Genomic DNA, 25012 nt, shown 5'->3' on the forward strand with positions numbered 1-25012 from the left:
CAGCGGGACCACCAGAGGGTCCTGGGACCAGCTGGAGACTTTGCACGTGTCCCAAGGGCTTGTCCCTGTTGTGGCAGGGGACACCTCGGGTGGCAGGTCGTCCCCATTGTGGTGGGGGACACCCTGGTGGAGCGGTTTTGTGGGGATGGGCACACCGGTGCTGTGCGGGCTGCAGGGCAGGGCTGGCAACCTCCCTCGGGGGCTGCGGGTGCCAGACGAGGAGCTGCCACAGGGGCTTGCTTAGGTGGCAGACACTGAGAGAGCACTGCCTGACACTCCCAAAGTTGTGCCTGTGTGGGAGGGGAGAGGGGTCCAGCCTGCACTGCCAGTGGGTTTCCAGGGCTGTGATGCCTCCGAGGTGTCAGTGTTTTGCCTTGATCACTTTATAGTCTCCGCACGAATCCATTAATATCAAATCAATCTTTTACTCCAGGGGTGCATCTTATGAATTCTGATGGATGCTTTCCCTTACGTTGTTTGCTGTAGGAGAAACACAGGCAGCTTATATGCAGATGGGCCACTTCTGTGCTGCACAATACAGCCGAGCATCCCTTTGCATTCCCTGGATGAGTTACAGGTGTACATGGTGCAGTGCCCAGGTAGCAGAGCAGCTCTCCATAAGCATCACAGCAGCATGTCCAGATAAGCAGAGAGCAGCCCAGCCTTTTCTGGGGGGCAGTGGGGGCTCAGCTTGTGGCTGGGCTTTGGGGCATGCTGTGCATGCCTCAGGCAGCCTCAGGAGGACCTGAGCTGGTTAATCTGGGAGCTCTGGGACTTGGGGAAGGAGTACGGGGATGGTGGGATGTGAGCGTGGAGCAAGCGAGCCTGGAGTTAGTCTGCTGGTTTCTCTGCAACAGCAAGCAGAGTGTGCCCCCCATAGTGGGCTGGTTCCTCCCTCACTCAGACCTGGACTGACAGGGCTGCAGCAGAGAGCAGCTGCTCTTCCCAGAGCCAGGCACGGGGATGGCACAAGCAGAGCGTGTCATGCTCTCCGACAGCAGCTGAGCCAGGGATGAGGAGCTGATGCTGGATTGAGCAGAGGGGACTCTGCTTGTCTGGGTGGTCAGGCAGGCTTTCCGTGGCTGAGGGGGGCTTGGTAGGGGGAAATGTTTGGTGCATAATGTGGTGGTGGGAATCAGACTCTGGCTGGAGGCTCTGTGAGTTCCGTGCTGCTGAGAGAGGCGTTGGTCTCCTGTCTGCCTCCTGCCACGGTGACTGCCAGACTTTGGGATGCTGCCAGTGCCAGGCACATTCCTGTGCCTCAGTCCTGCCAGGGACCCACTGGGACACATTTGTCATCGCCCCATGTAACTGGGGGCCGTGGCACAGCTGGAGAGCAGAGGGCTCTGTTTCCTTGTGCTCTTCCTAATTGGACTGCAATGATGATTAACCTGAGCTTCAGCAAGCAAGGCAGTTTAAAGAAGGACAATCCCCCAGAGAGGTGCCTTTGGCCTTGGTGCTCTGTCTTACTGTTGGAATTTGTCTCCCTGATGAAGTGTGGGGTTTGAGGCTTTCTAAGGCAATGCTGGTGGAGGTCAGAGCACGATGGGTACGTGCTGGTGGGAGGCTGAGCCCCTTCCCCAGGGAGCCCCCGCAACTCCAGCCAAGTCTGCTGCCAGCAGAGGGCTGACTTGGATCTCCTTTTTTCTTTTTTTTTTCTTTTTAAGCTTCTGTCCTCTTTTCTGTGCTGTTTGCAGGAGGGGATGTCTGTGAAGCAGCCAGCCCTAGAGTGATGGGGTATTTTCATAAGAAACTCTGCATCCCCCATGTGCTGGCACTTAGAAGAAGCCCCTACCCCCAAAACACCTGCTCTTTACCTATTTCCCCTCTTGGCATCTGCTCCTGCCCAGGCTCTCTGGTGCATCTTTTCCATGATCTCACCCCTCCCTTTTCCTCCTCAAGTCCATCTTTTGCCTGCTGCAGTCAGTTTTCTGGCTTCCAGATCCAATTTGCTCCCAGTCTGCCCCATCTCTTCTGGTGTTGCTGTTTCCCAGTGGTCCCACTCCTTTTATTTCCCTGGAGCCTCTGGGTAGCAAGCAGCTTTCCATCTTTCCTTGGGATCTGAAGGTGGGCAGGGAATTGCACACAGCAAGCCAAAGAGGAGCATCAGCCGTGGGTTGAAGGCAGGAGCCCAGAAGTGGAGAGTCTCAAGGGTGGAGTTGGTGTTTATTTGCAGGCTGTGGTACCCTATGGAGAGCCAGGAAGGGGAAGCCACCTGGGGAGTCTTTCCACGTGGGTGCTGTTTGTGGTAGATGGTGTTTTCTCCTGGTGAATAGTCTATGCATCACAGTACGAGCAATGTGGTGTCCTTTGCTGTCCTCCCTGCAAATGACATTTGGTGCTCAAATGAAGGAGTTGGGTTTGGAAAATCTAAGGTCTGTAATTCCAGTGTGTCTCTCTTGCATAATTATCCCCAATCCTGTTATGTCTGGAGTGGCAAGGTCCTCTCTCATCCTTCTCCATCCTGGTCACGAGACAGGTTGAGCTTGCACATTTCCCTGCAGGGCTGGTGGAGCTTTTTGCTTCCCCAAATCAGCTCTTTTACCACCCGTTGCATTGCAGAAGGGAGATGTAAGAGAGAGCACAACTGTGTGCAAGTGGTGGAGGAAGCCTGGGGGCTTTTCAGGCTGGTTGTGGTTTTCCTGTATTGGATTATGGGCACTTCCATTTCCAGCTCTCCACCCTTTTTCTGTGGGAGGCTCAGCATAATCCTTGCAGAAACTCAGGCTCCATCTACAGGCAACTCATAGGTCATCTTAGATCAGCAGCAAATAATTTTGCTGTTTTAAGCAGAGATTGTTGATAATTCACTACTTTTTATTTTAAGAGCAAACAATTCCCTTAATAGTCATGCACCTTTCCTCTCTGGGGAACTCAAGGCACTTTGCAAATTCTCTGTGTGCTATTATAAATAAAATCAAACTGCCTCTTTTGTTATTTTGCCATGAAGTGGGGCAGGTGTGGAGATGGCAGCAGTAACTTGTGTTCCCCGCCAGTCTGGAACATGAAACAGAACAAGGAGCAACTGGTAACCAGCAGGGAGGTTGAAGAAGGTCACTTTCTAACTTCTCAACTGGGATTTGATGTGGAAACAAGGATTAAGTTCCTGTTTTTGGGAAGAGTGCCATTGAGTCTCAGCTTTCTCTGCTTGTTGGACGCGTGCCCTGGGGTTGCTGTGGGGGCATCGCTGGCAGGTCATGGTTGGCAATCCTGATGGGTTGAGCCTGGCTGGAAAGCTTGGTTGGGTTTTAACCCAGGTGCATCACAGTGGTGGATCTTCACCAACAGGCAAATATTCAAACAGTGTTAAAATGGGGATGTAAACGGGATCATCCTGCTGTGCCGCCGGCAAACCGACCTTTTATAACAGGCATCAGTGAAGTTCATAAAGACATAAACCAACAGCTGCTCAAAATTTCAAGGCTTTATGGTTTTCTCTGTATTTAAGAAATATTGTGGGGTTTTATTTTAAGGGAAAGAGTGTGTTTCAGTAGTAGGAGGGAGTAGCTGGGAGGTGGAATGTGCTGGGTTGTTTCCTTGACTGTTGCCACAGGGACACCAGGATTTGGGAAGGCTCCTCTATTGCCCTCAGCCTCAGTTTCCCTGTCTGTAAAATGGACCCAATAGCAGTGGTTTGTCAGGGATGGTTAGAAAAATGAGTGTTCATAGGTAGTGCTGAGGTGGTACAAAAAACATTTGGCATGTACAACTCGGCTTTTCTCCAAATTAAATAATACAGAGATGCTTTATGTGTGTATTTAAAGGCAAATTTTCAAGTCAAATCCCCTGTGCTTGTCTGGTTTTGGTGAACCCGTGGCCTCCCCCATTGCTTGTCCATGAAGGAGAGCAAAAAGCCAGGATAGCTTTGCTCATTCTCATAAGCTTCTGCACTGGCTACATTCTGCCAATTAGCGAGTATGAGAACAATTCCAATTAAAAATAAAAAGCCCGAATAAAACATCACGAGATGCTGTTCTTCCATTTATTTTTGCAATTATCGTTTTAATTATTTCTGACAGTGCTGCTTTAGTTCTTTTTTTTTTCTTTTTGTGTAATAACCTACCGCAGTCTATTCTCCAGCACACGATGAGACCTCAGTAAAGTACAACCAGCAGGAGCAGGTGGCAGGACCACAGTCTGCAGACATAGGTCTGGAAAGTCAGGAAATCAGGGGGTTTTGCCTCTTTTTTGGTCAAACCGCCGGCGCTTCGTGTACCTACCTGTTAATGGGGGTTGTGACACTCACCTGCCGACCTGCAACGTGCAGCCTCGTCCCTGGCAGAGAAAAGAAGTGTTAATGCAGCCACGTCTCTGCTGTTAAATCCTTGCTGGGAAGCGGGAAGAGAGTCACCGCTTTTTGTGTGCAAATGCTAAAAGCCTGGGGATTAGCGAAGAGCAGATTAGCGAGGACTTGCTCCATCGCTGCCCCTTTCTTTCCCCCCCTCTCTTGCCCAAAAAGTTTTCTGGAGCAGCTAAATATATACCTGCCGTTTCCAAGGTAGAGCTCGCTGCGTGGTGGAGCTGTAATTGGCGACTCAGTGAAATTACAGCCAAGGATTCTGGCATTTGGATCCTCCTGGCTGGCATAATAATTTGTCCCTAGGTAGCTGGTATTTAACTTGTCTTATCTGCTCCTGATAGTTGTAATTACAGTGCCCGCTAATTTCACTGTAATATTGCAGCCGCTGGAAGGGTGGTTGGAGTAAGGTCGGGGGGTTGCAGGAGGGCTCCCTCCTCCCCTGCCTGCTGCACCAAGGCATGTGATGCTGCCAAAATGCATATGCTGAGATCCTGGAGCTGGTACCCAACCTTCTGGTTGTGCCCCCTTCCCTCTTTGGTGGGACTGGAGCAGCCTTGCAGCCCCTGCCACAGCGTTGTCCTTGCTGGCATCAGGGAAGGACATGCTGGAGGGAGTTTAAGTCCTGATGTCCTTGATGTGATGTGAATCTTGGTGTCCATCTCGTGTCAGGGCTTGCTGGTTTATTTGAGGTGACTGCTTGGGTTGTGCAGGGAGAGGCTGGTTGTCCCCAGTATTGGTTGTCCCCAGTGTTGGTCGTCCCTGATGTTGGTTGTCTTTGAGGTTGGTGATCTCTGTGGTTCATTGTCCCTGAGACTTGTTGTTCCTGTACTGGTTATCCCTGAGACTGGTTTATTGTCTCTGAGATTGGTGGTCCCTGAGACTGGTTGTCCTTGCTCCAAGAGTGCAGTCCAGCTGTGCAAGGTGGAGATTTGGGGGTGACTTGGAGGAGATTCAGAACTGGCTCTTGGGGGATTCACCTTCAGCCCTCAAGGCTTTGGCTGCTGCCTGTGCCAACACCTCTCCTGCTGAGCCAGGCAGGTTTTGGTGTGTTTGTAGGACTGGACTTGAGCTCGAGCCTTGCTGACACAGGTTTGTAACCAGAACTCTGGGGCTTTGCTTCAGAAAATCCTGTTCTTGAGAGCACAGTGAGCTGGTGGGGTGTGCAGAAGAAGGAGGAGACCCTCACTGTCACCTCTCCAAGGGACAGGATGCCAGCTCTGAGAAGGTCCTCTTCCCTAGCAAAAAAACCGACCCCCACGTGAAGTTTTTAAGCTCTCCTAGCCAGAAATAGTTCCAAGTAGTGATATTTACCTCCAGGGGATGAGACGGAACTGTTGGTAATCCTTTCACTATAGGGTACACGAGATCATTTTGCAAGGATAATAAACTCCCTGGTAATAGCTGTCCTTCCCTGGATCACGCACGGTGCTCCAGGAGCTCAGGTCTTTGTTTCTGGAACAGGATTAGGTGTTAATGCTGCAAAACAAAACGGGGGCACAGTGTCTGTCTTTCACATTCCCGGCTTCCGAGGAGTTTCTCTGTTCCTTCTACTGCTTTCACAGTTTGCCTCCTCCTTGCATTGCTCAGCCCTAAACTATGGATGCTTTTTACAACAGCTGGACATATTGTTTTAAGTGATAATCTTTAGATACTGCAGCCGAGCAGGCAGTTCATAAGAAATATCTGATTCGGTGACTATCACTTCTCCTTCTGTCCTTGTGAGCAGCCTTTGAGGGTTAGGATGTGCTGGTTTTTCTTCCTTTTTTTTTTTTAATGAGAAAAATAATTTCCCCACAGCCCCTGCCAGCAATTTTTAGCCTGTAATGGGTTGTTTACTGCAGGTTTGATTTGATGTGTAGGTCTTGTCTTCCCTGACAGACAGAACCCTTGAAGGTCAGATCTTTAGTGCAAAATACTCACATTTTATACTTCTGTTTTTCTGTGACTGTTTCCCAAGATTTCCTTAAAACGAGTTGTTTCCATGACTATATTCACTTGATGGACTTGTTCCTCAGGATACAAATGGGTCTCAAGTCTGTTTCTGTTTGGAGGGGGAGGATAATGAGAACAACTGTTGTGGTGCAAATTGTAAACTTAAGATTTTTTTTTTCTAATCCTCTTAAAGATCAGTAAATTGTGCCCATGTTGATGAGGCACTTTGTGCCATCTCCAGTGCTGGGGGGTTCAGACTGGGGACACTCAAGGAAATGTCACACCAAAGCATTTTACTTTTTCTTCTCTTGGAGTACCAAGGCCTGTGTGTGGTGTCACTACTAGGATGGACTTGGAAAGAAGAGGAATGGGAGGCCAGGAAGGGGAAAGTGGAAGAACAGAAAGAAAAGGTGGGAGGGGGGAAAGAAAAATGTCAGGTACAAGAAGCAAATGGGTAAAGGAGAAACCAAAGCCTTTGAAAGGATGATGCAAGATAAAATCTATGACTGGTAACTCCCATTGTGTGTCCAGCTGGCTGGACTGAGATGTGGGGAGCTTTGACTTCAGCCAGCTGGTACCCAAGTCCCAAGACCAGTCCCAATGGGACGGTGCATTACCCCATCTCCTGTTTTTATATTTTCCCTGTGTGTGTGCATGTATGTGTGTGTGTGTGTGCATATATATAAATATATATATATATATATATATATATAAAAATCTAACAAATTTCTAACCCATATAAATCCAATTACCCATGTTTTGCCTGCAGGGAGCGAGGGAGATTAATGTTTGGTATTTTGGCAGGAATGTAAAAAGAAATAGGTGGTAATAACAATGAAGGCTCATAAAAAGGAACCGATAGTCGTGTCTGCACCCAGGAACCCGCTGTAATTCCTGTGGGTATCTGTCAGCAGGTTGTCCTGCTCCCGTGGAGAGGCAGGGAAGAGCCAGGAGTGCTTCCTGGCCACCTGAGCATGCATCCTGCCACTGCAGGAGACATTAATGTGGTGGTAATAATGGAGCTGATAAAGAGAAATGGTTTATGTCCCAGGGCACCTTCTCGTGACAGATCCTACTCTGTGTCAGGGCTTGCTGGAGCTGTGGGAGTTGTTGGTGTTTCCCCATTTTGTGGAGAGGGAAATGAGTCCCAAGAAGGCAGGATGTGTGTGGAATTTTTTTGGAAGGAGAGGTGGGAAGCTCTTCACCCTCTGTGATGAGTCTGGGGTGATTTTGGACCCTGCAGATCTGCATTGGAGTGACAAGGCCTGGAGTGTTTTGGGTAGGAGTTGGGAGTACCAGAGTTGTGCTCTCATCATTTTTTTCCTCCACTCTGAACCCTTTCCTGCAGTGCCTCTGTATGCTGAGTATTCCCCAACTCTTTTCCTTCCCTTGCATGAACCTGAGCACGAGGTGAACCTGCATGAACCTGCAGCTCTCAGTCAGGGGACAGTAGCTTTGTTGGAGGATGAGCAGTCACTGTGAGGCTTTTCCCATCATACTGTGCCTTTGCTTGGCTTTGTTTCTGTCCCATGGTGACTGCAGTCATGAGGGTGTTGTGCTGTCAGCCACCTTTCTCCCTCAGCTTAAACACTCTGGAGCCAGTCACTCATCATCCTCCACTGAGACACTCCCTGTGGTGCCAGGGTGAGGTTCCTTGGTGCTTTTGCAGTCCCCTGTGTCACGGGTGGCATCCACACTGTTCCTCCACCATCACCTGTGGTCACGTATTAATCACAGTTCAGATATTCCATCCCTACGGCGGGTTCTGCCTTCTCTGCAGGCTTTGCATCAGGCTCCTGGCTCTCCCTTTATTACCACCACTGGTTTTATAACCCACTTTATCAGATGACTTTTTTTTTTTTCCTTTCTTAAAGAGCATAACCCATGAGCAACTCATCATTTCCGAGAGAGGGAGAGTGCCGTTAGCAGGAGGGCAGGGCTCCATGCTTGCACCTGAAATGAAGAGCTGCTTTACCATGGTGTTGCATTTAATTCAATCAAGGCAGTTAAAGCCGAGATTTAAAGTCCTTTGTGTGATCACAGGAGTTGTTCCGATGCGGCTGCAGGTAGAAGGGAAGAGTGAGCCCATTTCCAAGGAGACTCCAAGTAACTGTTGGAAGCAGCCAGGCCTGGGGCTTAGTGCGGCAGCGGCCACGGTGGGAAGCTGTTAGCATTCACATTGCATCCCATCTCTCTCTCTGTCACCCTCCCTGCTCCTGCTTCTTATCCCCATATATGACTTTAAGTAGAATTGATTAGTCTGGCTCTCCTTTTTTTTTTTTTATTTTACTGGGGGTAGGGCTGTTTTTAATTAATATTCTTAACTGTATGATAATTGCACCGACTGGTCCCATCGCTGTCTGAGTCACCCTCTCCTCCCTTGTTCTTGCAGGAAGGCTCTTTGGACTTAATTAAAGTTAGGGATCCAGGGCTAGCAGGAACAGCGGGAGTCTTGCAGGGTTTTGATGAAATGATTGCTGTGGGGGAAGCGCCTGTTTTCCTTCCAGAGCCATAGATTGTGATGCTGAGACAGTGTTACGACCGTCTGGTTTGACCACCTGCTTTCCACAGGCCACTGCAGCTCATCCTGCATTTCCCATCCTGTGCACACAAACCCCTCCTGGACATCCCAGCCCTTGTTTTGGAGTGAGAGGAGCCCAGTTTTGGGATGTTGCCCTTCCCTGAAGGGAGCATGTGTTTGACTTCCATGTGCCCATCACCACTGGGGTGATGCAGGTCATGGTGGGGGATTTTGGAGTGATAACAGAGAAGCTGAATGGACTCGGTGGGTCTTTTTTCATCTCAGGTTTCAGTGCTCATGCTTGCAGACAGCACTGCCACCAGAGCTCAAATGCAGCCCAGGCAAGAGCTTAACAAGCTCCGAGAGCTGTCCAGAAAGTTATCCTGACACCAAGTGACAGACTCTCAATTGATATCCTCTGGAGACTTTAAACTCACTTCTGCGAGGTTTCCAAAGCTGGTTTTGTCTCATACCTGAAGGATCCTTTATCTGCTGCGATGCCTGCCCTGCCTCATCTCATTGCTCTTGACGTTTCTCTTTGGTGCCTGCTGCAGCTTGGGTAAACTCCGCTGCAAAACTATTTAAGAAGGGTTTCTCTCAGTCTCTGCTTTGCTCTTGCAGGAGTTCCCATATAAATTGTCTGGGCTGGTGCTGTTCCTGCTTGGCTGTGCAGGGAACTGGTTGCAGCAATGTCAGGATTGTGGCTACTCATCCCAGAGGGCAAGGGGTGCTCCAGACTACAGGGCAAGGTCAAGTAGTGTCTGGAGTGGGAAAGGGAAGAGAAACCATCCTGAGAGATCACTCACCTTCCATCCTGGGAAAGCTCTGGGGCAAACTAGCAAAATCATTTGTGATCAGCTGGGATAGGACAAGAAGTTGTGCCACAGCCAGCAGAGATTTGTCAAGGAGAAATTGTGTCAGAGGAGTCTAATCTCCTCTGTGTGAGGGTGTAACGAGCCTCGTGGGCAGGGAAGAAGCAAGAGATGCCTCAAACAGTGACCCAGGCAAGGCTGTAGCTGCTGCCCTGGGAGCTGGTGGGAAACCTGAGGTGGGAACCACTGCCTGGAGGTGCTGGGGGGAAACAGGCTGGTCTCTGTAAGGTGTTTCCCTGCTGCTGAGATGCAGTTGAACATAAACTCTGTTCCCAATTGGTAGGAAAAGCCATCTTTGCAGTAGTTTCAGGCTGCAGCAGACTGGTAACATCCTGCTGGATGGCACAGAGGCTTGGGGAACTGTCTCTGTGTCCTGAGTGACCTTGTGCAAGAGTGTCTGTCCATAGCATCATTGTGCCATCAAGGACTTTGGAGGCTTCTGAAACAGCAATGTGCCATTGCTGATGTCTCATTCTGGACCCCCATCCAGAGGTGCCCCATGTGAGAAGGTCCACGGTGGAGCATATTGGTTTTCCTGCCAGGCAATGGGGATTGCCAGGTGCTGCAGGATGGCTGCTGGCTTCATCCTGCTGCCTTCTGCTGCTGTTTTGGGTGGTGGTCCAAAGCAGCAGTGCTTCTCCTCCCCTCCTTGCTGAGGGGCCCGTGCTCCAGCACCATCACAGGGCCAGGCAGCCCTGTGTACCCCTTCCCCAGTCACCCATCAGACCCATTGTGCACAAGAGAAGCTTTTAAGAGGCAGCTGGGGCCTGCCCAGACTCTATAACCGAGGCTGTGGACTCTCAGAGGTGCAGTTGAAGCATTTTCCTTGATTTTGCTTTTATTGCCCGGTAAATCAGGTCTGGGGCCAGCTCATCTGCAGGAAGCAGCTCCATTTACTGAGAGGTGCTTTCCTTCCACTGTCCCTCTCCTGGCCCACAGCCCCAAGCCAGGAGCTATCCAAGGTGGCCTCCTTTGGGAGGAATCCCTGACATTGGCATTGCTCTCCCACTCCTGTGCTTTGTCCTGCAATTGCTGAGCTTGCAGCCGGTTTTCAAGACTGATGCTGCACTTAGCAGGGTGCTGCCAAACCCACGGAGTCCAGCAGGTTATTTCCTTTCAGAAGCCATTTATCTTTTCCCTTTCAGACGCTGGGCTTCTGCCTCTCATCTCTGGTTTTTCCTCCCACGTGGGAAGGAGCTCAGTCTTCCCAACCCTCACAAATTACTGGTGCTGGGCATGGGGTCAGACCCCATCCTGGAGGGGAGAGGCAGCTGTGGAGGGTGAGCACTATGGGCAAGGGGGTGGGAGGGCTCCACTGGTTCTTTTCCACTTAATATTTAGGGAAGTTTGCGCCAGACTTCAGCTCCTTGTGCTGGTCTTTTCCAATTGTGTTTAGATGAGTTTGCTATACGGGTGGGTGGGATGCCAGAAGGTGCAGAGCTGGGATTTGAAAGCTTTATTTCAGTAAGGAATGAACAGTTTGTGTTTCTTTTTGGTGGTTTTGCGTAGAGTGAGAGGGAAGCTGAAATGCAAAATGTCAGATGAGAACTTCAGAAACACCTTGGGATTTGCCACCACCTCTCACAATAATCTTGGGGACCTCACTTAACTTGAGGCTCCAGATTTCCTGACTTTGTGTTCCTTTGAGGGACTCTGAGCCTTGGGTCACTTGCACACTTATGGAAACTCCCATCTAAAAGTTTCCTTGAGGTGCAACTCTTTTTCATTAAACACTAACTTAATAGTACAGGAGAATGTTGTGTGATGGATATTAAAGTTTAACAACTGTGTGTATCTATTACCTTGCTGCTAAATCTTTATATGCCTTAAATAATCAATTGATATTTAATTAGCATACAGTACTATTACTGCCTTCCTAAATCTATAATGATAAACCAAGTTACAAGTTATTGGACGTTAATTACTATCTGATGATTAGAAACAGCAAGACATTTACCAGCCTCATCCCGGATATAATCCAGCGTGTCCATGCACTCTCCCGAGCTAAACTGTGCTCCCTGTCTCCTAATAATCAATGGGTGTTCAACATGCAATATTTGTCTAATTAGCACTAAATTAAATCCTCATTGACAACACTTCAGGGTAAGAGATCTGCATCGAATATGATGGATTAGACACGGAAGGGCTGTTATTGTAAGCAGGAGATGTGCGTGTCATTTGCTTTGCTTGTCATGGCTGGCACTTGCCTCCCTCTGACTGTCAGCCTGGTCCTGGGGGGACCAGTGATGGAGCGATGCCTGGATGTTGGATTGACAGTCCCAGAGACCCCAGGTCTCTTTACTGAAGCTGTAGAAACCAGCTCTTAGTTCCCTCCTCTGCAAGGAATCACTATCCTTGCTGTGTCAGGGATGTTTCTCAGCACCCCTTTTCCTGCACCTTCAGGATTTTACAGGTGGTGAAACCTCCTGAAGCTTGAGCAGCTCCTTGGTTCCTTCCCAGCACCTCCCCAGGTTCTGATTTACTCTCACCCACGGATATACATGTGCCTCTACCCAGGAGGGTGGGTCTGAGGGTAGAGCAGGGGCTTTCTGCACCTGGGGCTTTCTCTGCAGGCAAAGGGCTGATCATCTGTCATGGGCAGGTGTTTCTTTTGTCTTTTGTGCTACCACCAAACTTGTCTGGGAGACTGTGTAGGCTCTGTTTGGGCAGCGAGGATCATACAGATCATAGAATGGCTGGAAAGAACCTTAAAGCTCAGCTAGTTCCAACCTCCTGCCATGGACAGGGGCACCTTCTGTTGGACCAGGTTGCTCCAAGCCCCATCCAACCTGTCCTGAACACTCGCATGGATGGGCAGCCACAACGCAAGGCGTTTGAGTCCATAAGTCTGAGCTTGGATCAGGGATGCTGGGGGAAGATTGGAGGGATGTGGGAGTGGGAGCATCCTCAGAGCCTGGCTTTGCATGGAAAACCCCCTCTGGGGCTGGTGTCTCGCACATGGAAGCACCTCCCTGCACTTTGTCAGCATCCATGGGAGCTGTTTTGCGAGAGCAGCGGGATGGATTCACAGCCGCCGGCTCCTTGCGAGACTCAGCCTGTCCTTCACACTCAGCGTGGATGTAATTAACTGTGCTGATGGGATGTTATGCCAACAGCAAAGCAGAAAACACCGGAAAATGAGTCAGGAGTGATACCAGGGCTGTTCAGCATGGAGACATGGGAATGGCAGCCAGAAATGCAGCTCTCCTGCTCTCCTGCCACACGGCATGTGTGGGAGCATCCTCCCTGCAGCCTCCCTGCCTCCAGTGAAGGGCAGGGGCCAGCTCTGGAAAGAAGCAGTGGGACACAGGGAACCTCCCTCAGGGTCTGGCATGGCTTTGCTGTAGCATTCAGGGGAGATACATGGTCCCTGGGATGTGTTTTTCTCCCTGATGCATGATGGATGTGTAACTTCCAGCTCTTAGTCCCCTCCTTTCAATCTTCTGCAAGGAATCCTTGCTGTGTCAGTGATGTTTCTCAACACCAGTTTTCTGTGCCTTCAGGGTTTTACAGGTGGTGAAACCTCCTGGAGCATGAGCAGCTCCTTGTTTCCTTTCTCTGCCCCCCAAAATGCAGAACCCCACTGTCTGGGATGTGTTCTGCACTTGGCAGGAGGTGGGATGACAAAGAGGAAAAATGAAAAAAAAAAAAAGACTTCCAATTAGCAATTGAAATTGTTCTTAAAAGAATTTGCCTATTCTGCAAGGAATGTCTAGTAATTGATAGCAATTTCTAGCAATTAAATACAAATTAATTTGTGCTACCGAGAAGAAGCTTATTTATGGCTCTGTATTTATGGGCACTCCCTCTCCTTAAAACTATCGTCATTGCTTTTGATAAGTAATTAGAGTTTACTGAATAATTTCCCAATGTAGGTATGAATTTTAAATAATTTTTAATACCTTGCAAGCGTTTCATTGTATTGCTGAGTGAGGGATTATCTTTATTTATATTGTAGTAGGGCCTGGGGGCTGGGACAGGCACTGTGCAAGAGTCTAGCACAGAGATAGTCCCTGCCCAGAACAGCTTGTTTTGAGTTTTATGGCAGCAGCAGGATCCTGAACGTGCTTCCAGGAAATAAAGGTTGGTTGGAGTCTTTTCTCCCAGTGCAGCACAGGCTTCAGGCAGTGACTTGGATGCAAATGTGTTTCTCCTGCCTTGTGATTAAGGAAAAAGTAATTCCATACTAGTAATAGTAATGGTTAATCACTTGGAAGAGGAGGGTCAAAGCCCAGACCATGAGGTGGTGAACGCAGATCATGTGTTTTGGTTAGTTAACTCAAGTTTTGGATTATTAGAGCAACCTGGTCTAGTGAAAGGTGTCCCTGACCACAACAGGCGTTGGAATGGGATGAGCTTTAAGATCCCTTTCAACCCAAACCAGTCTTGGATTCCACAATTTGAGGTGCCTTTATTTGCTTTATGGCTTTTCTGAGGTGATCCCAGGTCATGGTTGCAAACTTTTAACAGTGCTCCTACAGCTCTACCAATGTTCTTTTGGCTCTGTACGAGGTGAGATCTTCATATAATCCCATTTCCAGGACTTGTAGATTTGATAGAAGAGGGAAAAGCCACAAGTGTTTAAAGCTGTGGGTGGGAGCTGGTGGTGTCACATCAGACACAGAGAGAGCTCTGACCAGAGGAGGTGATTTTAGGAAAGCTGTGTGTCCCAAGCACCTTGCACTGAATGTGATAAGCCCCTCAAAGCATCAAGTGGATGCTTGGCAGGGCAGGACCCTTGTCAGGATGGCGTGGGAGGGAGAGATGTCTCCTGCTGTGTGATTTACAGAGTGGGGTAGTCATCTCACAAGTGCTGTAAGCATGAGAAGTTGGCCAGGCTTGAGGGGAAGGTGCTAATTAAAGCACATGGCAACAGCATCCATGTGAGGAAGATTCTGGAGACAGGGAGGAAGCCGACCCCGGAGAGCAGGCGTCATGTTCAGAAGTGAGATTGGAAGCTGGCAGCAGCGTCTGGGCTTGTGGTGCCGGGTAGGGGTACACTCCAAATGGGGACTTTGTGCCCTAAATCTCTTTTAGGGGTCCTGAGGTGAGTGTTGTTTTCATTGAGGGTAAAAACTCAAGCCTGGGAAACCTGGAGAATTAATTATCCCATGGTGTTAATGTGTAAGGACAGCTTTGGGATTTGCCACATGTACTTAAGTTATAGCTGAAGTGCCCATGGGCTGTTTGGAGCTTTGAGGCTGCTTGGACCCTTTGGAGAATGGCAGAGGTGCCCTTCCCCATTGCTGCTTCTGTCCCCTTTGTCACCTGCAGGAAGGAGGGTCAGCCCCCACCTCTGGTTCAAAGTCTGTGCTGATCCTGCCTGTGGCTGCACAGCCTGTTCTGGCTTCATTACTGAGCTTGATTAAATGGTACTTGTACAGCCAAGGGTTGGGAAAACACACAAAGGGACTTTTCTAGTCATCTGAGGCACTTGGATACCGTGGAGACAGATGCTGAAGGGAGAGAGAGACGTGGCTTGACATTGCAGTCGTGGTAATGAGATGTAACCCATTAGGGCAGTGTCCTTCTAGGATCCAGGTGCCTCCAAGGGAGGGAGAGGGTTCAGACAGAGCCCCAGGACCTGGAAGAGGCTCTGTCTGAAGAGGAAAACAGTGAACTGAGGAGTTATCCTGTCTGGGGGAGAGAGTGCTCTGGCTTTCTCAGGGAGTGGGGTTGGGAAAAAATGAGAGCGAGACTGTTTTGGCCTCAGGTTTTCACTTCTGTATCTTGTTTTATAGAGTGTCTGTGTGCAGCCAGCAGTATTTTCACACTGTTAAAGTACATGGAGCTGGGTTTAACCAGCACCTTGTGGGCTGTGCAGGTGCTCCAGCAACATGAGATGAGTGTGGGGCATGGGGTGATGCTAAGGAAGGAGATGACTCCTGTCACCTCTCTGTGAATCCTCAAGTACAATGTGGTTTCCCAGACTATCAGATCAAGCCTGTCTTTAAGGGGCTGGGAAAGGCTGTAGCAGAAGGTGGCAACTCATATTACAAAGCAGCAATGGGTGAGTTTGGCCAACCTGAAGATGGCAGGTCTGGGACAGTCCGTAAGGGCCACCCTGACTGTGATATTAAGTAGAAGTCTCAGCAGGGACAGGCACGTGAATGACTTGTAAGGATGAAGAGCAACTTCAAACCAGCAGGCTCATGGTCTTGAACTCTTCACAGTCCAATTACTTTTGTGCCATCCTCCCTGTGCTGGAGCAGTTCGGAGCTTTTCCTCCCTGCCCCTACAAACCTCATCGTGCGCTTCACTTAAACATTTTCCTTTTACCCATTCCCTGCTGCTTCAAGGGTCTGGGGCATGGCAGTGCCTTTCATCCCTCCTTCCTTGTGATGATTCAGAACTTGTGGCTTTTGGCCTCTGCACTCCGGGTCTCTGGTTTGTTATAAGCTGTTGTGAGGTGGTTTGTGGTGCTCAGGTATGCAGAAGAGAGATGCTGTGGATTCTTTTGGGTTAATGAACTTCCTGACTGCAAAGGATGAGACTCAGTGACCCCTCAGGTTCCCTCTGGGAGGTGTGTAACACCCTCTGCTCTCACCCTGTGAGCTGAGTGTGCTGGCACCAGGCTTGTGTCTGGACATAGAGATCTTAGGAGATGATGGAGACTTTTTACTGTGGTCTTTGATGGCCTTGCTCTCCCTTCTGGCAACTCACTCATTTGTGTGATTAACTTCACATCCCAAAAGTCACTGCCTCTGTGAAGCTTCGGGGCCCTGCCAGTGCTGCTGACTGCTCGAGTGCCCTGCAAGCCTCCAGACAGGGGTCAGTGAGGCGGCTGCTGCCAGAGGAGCACGAAGGCTCTGGGTTGGAAAACCAAGAGCACTTCTCTGCTCTTTGATTGTGGTCTGAAGTGCCTGCAGACTTCAGGGGGGGTAAACAGGAGGTTTGGGAATTCAGCAGCCACGTGGTGGCTGAATATTTGTGCTGGAGCAGAGCAAGGCAGGGCTGTGGTGGGATAGTGGTAGGTGCCAAAATCACGGTGTGATGGGAGATGATGGTGCTGCCTTCGCTGAGGGTGTGGTGAGGAGGGTGGCCCTGCGGGAGGGGGAGGAGCTGAGCCATCCAAATCCCTTCTGGAATGATCACAGTTAAACTCCCCTGGCAGGATTGCTCACCAGTGATTCATGAGCCTTAGTGATAGGGCGGTTCTCCTTTGCTGTCTGCAGAAATAACACTCTGGAAATGGGAGGGGGATGTGTCACCCCCCAGGGAGATTTGGGTGGCTCTGAAGTGCCACCACTGGGATAACCAACCAAAGCTGGGGGTCCAGAGGTGGAGATTTGCAGGGTAGTGTCTCACTGACCATGCGTGTCCAAGGGATGCTCCAGCAGTGGGTGGACTCTCCGGTTTGGGTGTAGAGGTGTTTGTCAGCAGCTGCACTGGGATTTTACATTTCAGACCAGAGGTCTTGAACCTTCTCCATTTGTCAGCCACAAGCAGCACCTGAACCAGACAAAAACCAGGCAGAGTGAGTTTGCCAGGTCGGAGCCTCCCTGCCTTTATTGCCATTTTCCTGACAGCCGCCCGTCCCTCTGCCAAATGAAAATTCCACACACGGAGCCAGTTGAAAACATCGATTAGCTCTAAAACAATTATTATTTTTTTGAAATGCCATTTTATATATGCAATAACACAACACAATAATCCTGGGTTATTTAACAGAGCATTTACCATGAAAATAGTCATTACTCTTTAAACGCTGCTGACTGTACAAGCCTCTTAACATTAAATGGCAAGTGAGGCAGAAGTCTTGTCATCAGAAATGCCACATCCCTCTGAATGTATTAGAGACACTGTCACTGGGAGGCTCCCTGCTTGGCTGAGTGGTATTTCCCATGCTGGGGAAGCTCTTGAGATGGGGCAGCCTGTGGAGCATGGGGATGTCATCCAAATTTTGGTTGGTTTAGGCACAGACATGTGTTGGAGAGAATCAGGTGGGTTCAATCCCATTTTACTCCAGCCCTGTGGCCTCCATCCCTCTCTTCTTCAGCTTCAAGCTGTGCCAGGGGAGGTTCAGGTTGGACATCAGGAAAATTTTTCCACAGAAGGGGCTGTCAGGCATTGGAATGAGCTGCCTAGGGAGGTGGTTGGCTCCCCATCCCTGGAGGAGGTGTCCAGGGAATGACTGGACTTGGCCCTCAGTGCTCTGGGCTGGGGAACAAGGTGGAGGTTGGTCAGAGGTTGGACTTCATGATCTTGAAGGTCTTTTCCAGCCTTAATGATTCCATGATCCTGCACCATCCTGATCTCCAGGGGTAGGAGGTTTATTTGTTATCCAGCCTAAACCCAGCAGATTTAGCAGTTTTAATAGTCTCAGTAGGGCCTATCATAATGCACAGATAAAGATATTTTTTGCTGCTAAGTCAATAATGAATTTAATAGTAAATTCTACTTTTCCCCCCATTTTGTGGTACAAGGGAATTGTGCTGGATGTATATTATTTACTTACTTATTAGACTTCTCCTCACTACCTGGCATGAGCCCGAGGGAGCAGATGGAAATGCCATTCTCAGGCTACCAAAATCCTTTGGTTTAAGCAAAATAGTTGTGTTTAAAGATTAATTTAAGATGCTTTAAAAATTGAGCAGGCTATTCATTTTTAATATTGATTGATATTATTATAAAAGATTCAGCTGCAACTCTTCTCACCAGGACCTCTCTTGGCTCATAGACAGCGCGTTTGTCTGCGAGGGACGGGGCTTAGTTATTTTTAATCTTTGATACTCGTTCTTGTGAAATTTATGGGAAGCGCCGTCTCGTGTCTGGCACATCAGAGCATCCCAGGCAGGAGCTGGGAGGGCCTGGGGAGTAGGTGAAGCTGGATGAGTGGCTGGTGGGGGGTTGGAGTCTCTGTCTCTGCTGGATGAAGGGGAAGGGTTGGTATCTTATTCCAGCAGCATCATAGAACGGTGAGAAAATCTTCTTTAAACTGGAAAGTTTGATGGAAACAACTGGAGGTTTAATGGAAGGTGAAACAAATGCTGGGGACCTGAATAGACAGAAAATCTGCCCAAAACAGCAAGTGCATTTTCTTGTGCTTTTTGCAAACCTCCTTTATTTTTATATTATTTAATATTTTTTTAATGTAGAAGTGGAGAAGAAATACTTGCACAGCAGCACCTCTGTTGCATTGGCATCCTTTGATAGCATTTTGTTGGAAAATTGGGAACACAAAGCAGGCACCCCAGCCCTGGAGGAGCTGAGTTTGCAGCTGAGGAAAAATTTCTCCAAATTGCATTTATTTCACAGACGTGAAAGGTCACAAAGTGAAGGGAAACAAGAACTGTATTCAATTAGACAATTTGATCAAAATAAATCTGTCAAGATGGCATTCCTGCTGAGGAATCAATTGACTTGGAAAATGAAGGCAGCAGCTGCTGCTGTTGTTATTATTGTTGTTATTATTATTATTTTAAATTAGCTCCAGTACCTGCCAGGAGTACCTGAGCTGGAGTGCCTGAGTGGTTCACATCATCTATCACTCTTATTAGATATTAATACATCCTCCCCCGCCTTGCCTTTAGTGCCCTGTTAATGGTCAAGTGGCCCCAGAGTGCTTCCTGGGAGCCTGATAGGAATGATTAGTAATGAGAAGGGATGGCGAGGCTTTTTTTTTTTATTTCCAGGCAGAAGGTTGAGGGAATGAAAAACATGATGAGAGAGAGACCAAGCAAGCGCAGACACGGCTGATGTGCTTGGTCAGACACAGTTCTTGGTGGCTCTAAATCAACCTGAGTAATATTTCAGCATGTTCCTCTTTTCTTTTTTTTTTTTTTTAATAGCAGAGAAGGTACCTAAATAATTGATTTTATGGCTGGGAACTGGGAGGAAAGGGGTTTGTCTCCCCATGTCACTGCTGCTCCTGCCTCCCTGGGTGTCCTGGCTCTGACTTGGTAGCACTGGGGGTTGTCCCCATGCCTTGGTGGGCAAAGGAGTTTGCCAAGGGGTGCTACAGGATGGGGCAGAGGAACATGATCCATCAAGTTGGAAGCTGAGAAGAGGCTGAGGTGGGCAAAAGCTCGGATGAGGTGTTCCCTTGGGGAATAAATGATTTTGCAGAGGAAGAAATCCTCCTGTTGGAGAGAACTTGAAGCCTCCACAGTCCACTCCATCATCTGAACTATTTAAAACGTGACTTGGTAGAGCACCGGAGAGTAGAGCAAAGAAACAGGGTTGCCCCAGCTGGGTGAGAGCCTGGAGAACTCTGACAGATCCTTTGGTGCTTCCCTTTCTGCTGCTGTCAGCCCTTGGCATCGGCTCCTGGGGATGTCCTGCCTTTGAACGTGCTGTATGGGGAAATCAGATGTGAAGGTTCCCAGGGCAGGCAGATAGAAGTGTCTGGGCTGCCTATGATGGGAAAAGTGATGAGAGAAGTTTCCTTCATCTTTTACCAACTGGGGTGTTTTCCTTTGTATCAGGCAGCCTTGAGAAAACCCACAGAAATGAAGAAAAGCCACCAACCTCCTTTAAAGTCAGCCTATATCACAGCAACCTACTGCTCTGCTTCTCAGCTGCCTTCAGCTTAGTGCACCTCATCAAAGGCTCTTCCCATGCCTTGGGCACCTTGAGACTTGGGGGCAGGGGATGTGCATTCAGAGCCAGGCTGAAGATGCACTTGCCTTTGCACACCCTTGTGTGCAGGTGATCCAGGTGGGATCACTGCAGGGCAGTGTGGCAGGTGAGGGACCCCAGTTCTTTCCTCCTCCTCCCATTGCTTCAATTTTTATTGACTGGTGATGACAAACTGGTTTATGGACAGATCTTTTATACCCGCTAGGACTCGGCAGTTATTTTTGAGATGATGCTTTGCCTCAGAATCTTCCTTCCTTCATCCTTCATAAATCTTGAGCGAGGCTGCTGCATTCCGACCAAGCTTAATATTCTTCTTGCAGATCTCTGCACCAAAATGGCTGTATCCCAGCAGGGAGGGGTTGGTGGATTCCCCTCCACCCTTTGTTCTGTTCTAAGGGCAGTTGTGAGACTTGGTGTTAGGGTCTGCTAAAGGGTGGGGGGTCCTTGGAGGGGGCAGGATGGTGCTACCTTGGGGGTGTTTTGCATGAGGATCCAGTGGGTGGATATGAACCTCTTCTCTTCCCATGAGGGTGTGGATTGTGAAGAACAGGTTGAAATATGGAGATGGTGGTGGCAGTTAGGGAAGAGCAATGACTAAAATAAAAGAATAGGGAGGGAATAGAAAGAGACACTTATTTTGCAGCTGTCTGTTACTGTTGTTGGATTTTTTTCGTGTGAAAAGCAAAGGAGAGAATCCAGCCCTCTTATTTCACCTCTCTTCCACTAATGCATTTGGTTGCAAAGGACAGATCCCATTCACTTGGCCTTTCTCCTCTCCTCATTAACTCCCATGACCTTGGGGCTGTGGCAAGAGCAAAGCGTTTATCCCAACAAAAGGATTATCAAAACAAATAACCAGAGTTTTCAGAAAGGTCGTGTCTCTCACAAGCCCAGGCAGAGACAAAACCTCTTTGCTCAGCTGAGTTTGGACTGGCTTTTCTTCCCAACGTGTCGGGTGATAAATCCCCCATTCTGTCACCTCCTCTGTGAGCATCACTTTTCCCCACTTTTCCTGGGAACGTGAGGAGTGGATCAATGCACTGTACCCCAGGGATGTGTGGAAAGCCCCATGAGACCCTGGTGTTGTGCTGTTATTGCTGTTTTCCCTTTTCCAGGGCATTCCAAGTATCTCCCAGAGGGATATAACCAACAAAATAAGCACCCAGACTCCCTGTTGAGTGTTCACTGGAGGAGTCCTCCTTCAGACAGGCTCCATGAGATGAAATGCACTTTTGAGGGGTTCAAAATCATGGCAGAAGCTGCAGATTTTTGAGCAGGTCTTGGATGTGGAGAAATTAAGGGTGCTCAGTGGGATATGAAGACAAGGTGCAGGTGTCCTGGGAGGTGGTTCCTACAAATACACCTGTGTGTGTAGGTGTGTGCACAGATAGGGGGTTCCAAGATAAGCCTCGAATCTGTTGCTCTTGATTTTGAAGTTTAAAATAATAATTCCCTCTAATTTTCATGTCCTTTGGTATTTCCTCCCTATGGACTGCACTGCTCTTGTATAGTTTAGGTTCGGCTTAAGGGACAGGGGTTGTCCTCAGTTTATCAGGCAGCACCTTCTTTAGCAGATGGCTTTTTTTCCTGTTTCCTACAGCAAACATATCTCTTCAGTGCTCTGACCGTGTCCTGCTTTCAGTTTCTCTGCAAAAAAAAAAAGCATAAATACATGTTTGGTGATGCAAATGAACGTGTCTGCTTCCAGTGAGCCACTTTGGAGGCTGTCAGGAGCAGCCAGGCATTGCACACCAAAGTTTTGAAACCCAAGAGCTGAGCTGATGGCAATGCAATACCTGTCTGGTGGGAGAACAGAGCTGGCTCACTGCAGGAGGCTTTCTCACATGCAGGGTGAGATCCTGGTTGGGATCTGAGCCGCCTCGGCTGCTCCACGATTCCCTTCTGCTCCTCTTGGTTCCTGCAGCTGGGGAATAAAAAGCACCTGCCTTTGCTGCTGCTGCCTGAGTGAAGTGTTATCAGGTTTTATTCTCCCTCCTGTCTCCCTTTTTCACACCTGTGTATCACAAAACTGTCTCCTATCATCGCATGCCCTGCGAAACTCTCCCGGAGCGTTTATCTTTCGAGAGCGATAGCGGAGGATGTGATTTTTGAGGCTGGCGTCCTCCCTCTGCCTTTCATCCCTTCTCTTTGACATGATAGAGCATCTCCAAAGTTGTAAAGAGCATCTCTCTTTGTGTAGGTGCACCTGCTCCCTGTGTGTCGTGGGTGGGTGTGCTGTTAGCATGGGGAAATCTGTGAATAATTTACCACGCAACCAAAAGGACCCGTAAAGCTTTAAATTATTAACACAGAGTTCAGTTCAGAGGAGAGATGTTGGAGTTACTTGCTTTGGCTGGGGGCTCTGCCTCGGAATTGGGGTGGCAGGAGTGGCTCTGGAAAGGTTTTCACAGGCTTGCACTGATGTGCAGGCTGGAAGAGCAGAAGCCAGTGAAATAAATAATTAAAAAGATACAGATAGGTGTAAGAACAATCCCAAAAGCTTTAATTATATAAACTGGAGGTGGCCTTCCCTGGGAAAGAGGAAAAAAAATAATGGCCTTGTGTTGCATTTTCTTTCATTGCCTCACTTAATTCTTTGGAAGGCAAAGGACAAGGAAATTCTCTCTCCTTTCCAGGGAGCTGGTGTGCGGCAGCCCCTTCCCAGCCCAATCCAGGGATGCAACACAACAGCCAGGGATGTTCCCACACGTGTTTAATCTGCTGATGCTCTTTACCTGCATCTGTGCACGGCTCTGTGATTCCCTTTGAATCAGGGACCCCAAGCCCAGCCAGCAGCTGCAGCCTCAAGCCCAGGCCAGGATTCTCACCCCAACCCCTGAAATTCCGTCTGCTTTTGGCAGGTGGAGAGGCAGATTGAATGCTGTGCCCCATCCAATCAGCTTTTGGTGCCATAACAGCTGAGTGTGAACTGGTGCTGAAGCTGAATCAAGTGCTGCCATTGAAGGGGCTCAGCCGGCTTATTTCCTTCTTTTTTTTTTTTTTTTTCCCGAAGCACACCGAGAGCTGGGAGTTAATTCTGGAAGCGTCACTTGCACAAGGATGTTTCTGGCAGGCTCGGGGTTGCTAAGTGTAGCTAAGTGCCTCGAGCATCCCTAACTATTCGGCTCCTTCAGGTTTTTTTTTTTCTCCATGAAGAGAAACTTTCTGAAGAGGGAAGCGAGCTCAGTGAGCCGTGCTAAATAATCCCGTCGGGTGCTGCAGGAGGTGCCACCAGCACTGATGTGTGGGGGCTGATGTGCTGCCTGGGCTGGCTCTTTCCCCAATTTCACTGTCTCATCTCCTTTGGATCATTTTGCTGGCATCTTTGGAGTAGGGAAGTGTTTGGAGCTGAGTGTTGGTGAACTCTCAGGAAGGAGGCAAGTGCACTTGGTGCCTCTGAGATACTTCTGGGCTGAGTTCCCTTGCCTCTGGTCATGCTGGAGCATGGATGGGATGTGCAGGGCTGGAGAGATCCAGGTGTCAGTGGCACCAAAGAGACCTCCACCCACCCCTCTCTGTTATTCTCACATCCTCTGGGATGCTGGGTGTGCATTAAAGCAGAACTGGAGTGGGCTGAGCCCAGTTTCTTCTCAGGAATGAGGTGGATGGTACCACTGAGGGCTCTGGAAGAAGGAGCTCATTTTTGGAGTGATGTGATTTGCCTCTGGTGTTTTCAGGAAGGATTTTTGTAACTGTTTAAACCTGGTAAATTGCTAATTACTTAACAGCATGTTTCCGAGAGAAGTATAAAGAGAGGGCTCCAAAGCTTCTAAGTGGTTTTTAACAAATACAAATTTCATTTTCCATTAGGAATTTGGAATTGGTTTCTGAGGTGGTTGAAGCTGCTCTTTGTAGTTGTTTTAGGTCCTGTTTCTGCAAGTGTGGGAGCTGGCCCTGTGTAATGCAGATTGAACTCCAAAACCAGGTTCGGTTTGGTGGCTGCTTTTGGTCTCCTGGCCCTTGGGGTAATGTGTTGGGGTCCCAGTTAGGCATGAAGGGGGCTAAAAAGCCTCACTGGTGAGGGATCATCCCTATCCTAAAACTCCATGCATTTCTCAGCTATTCAGAACAGAAAATACTCTCTTGTCCCTTTCCTTTTCCACCGTCTAGTCCCATTTCCAAGGGTCCAAGAGGCAGTGAAAGACCTGTAGCCTCTTCTCCCTGCCTGCCTCTCATGCTGCAGAATACAATAACAAGCTTCAGCTCCCCTGACCATCTTCCTAGAAGCTTATTTATACCTCTGCTTAGTGTTGATTCAGCTCCCTCACATCCATCGCTCAAATTCACAAGAGCCCTTATAGAAAGGAGAGATGAAAACCACCCTATCCCGCTCCTGCCTCTCTTTCTTTTATATTTTCTCTCTCCTGCTTGCTCACAGCAATTGCCTCCGTAGTTTTGAGCACTGGGAAAAAGTTGTTGTCACCAGATGTGATTTCAGAGCCTCTGTGTGAGCTCCCAACCCCTCTCCCGCTTAGGGCTGGCTTTGCAAAGCGAGGAGCCGAGATTAGCAGATCCCTGTCCCTCAGAGAGCCCACTGCCCACATCAAAGAGGAGAGGAGTAAAGGCCCAACAGGTGCCTCCTCGGCCTTTCCAAATATCCCACTGTCGGCACATTTGTGTTAGGTATTGATTTCTGTTTAATAGAATAAGCCAGGAGAAATCACACCCTTTGTTGGCGTTCAAAGGATAAACCATAAAAGCCATTAAGAAGTACTGTAAGCGGCAGGATGATTAATGAGACTTTAGGTGCATTCCACTGACTGCTCCCAGATAATGTCTTTGAAAGATCCTGTTGCTTCTGGCTGT

At 48.8% G+C, this 25012-nt stretch overlaps 1 protein-coding gene across 2 annotated transcripts in view; it reads left to right on the forward strand.

Moving 5' to 3' along the window:
* LOC139682186 (opioid-binding protein/cell adhesion molecule homolog) overlaps positions 1–25012 on the forward strand; it is a 296123-nt gene that overhangs the window by 187061 nt on the left and 84050 nt on the right. The window lies entirely within an intron of this gene.

The sequence above is a fragment of the Pithys albifrons genome, chromosome 23 (genome assembly GCF_047495875.1).
Source record: "Pithys albifrons albifrons isolate INPA30051 chromosome 23, PitAlb_v1, whole genome shotgun sequence".
NCBI lineage: Eukaryota > Metazoa > Chordata > Aves > Passeriformes > Thamnophilidae > Pithys > Pithys albifrons.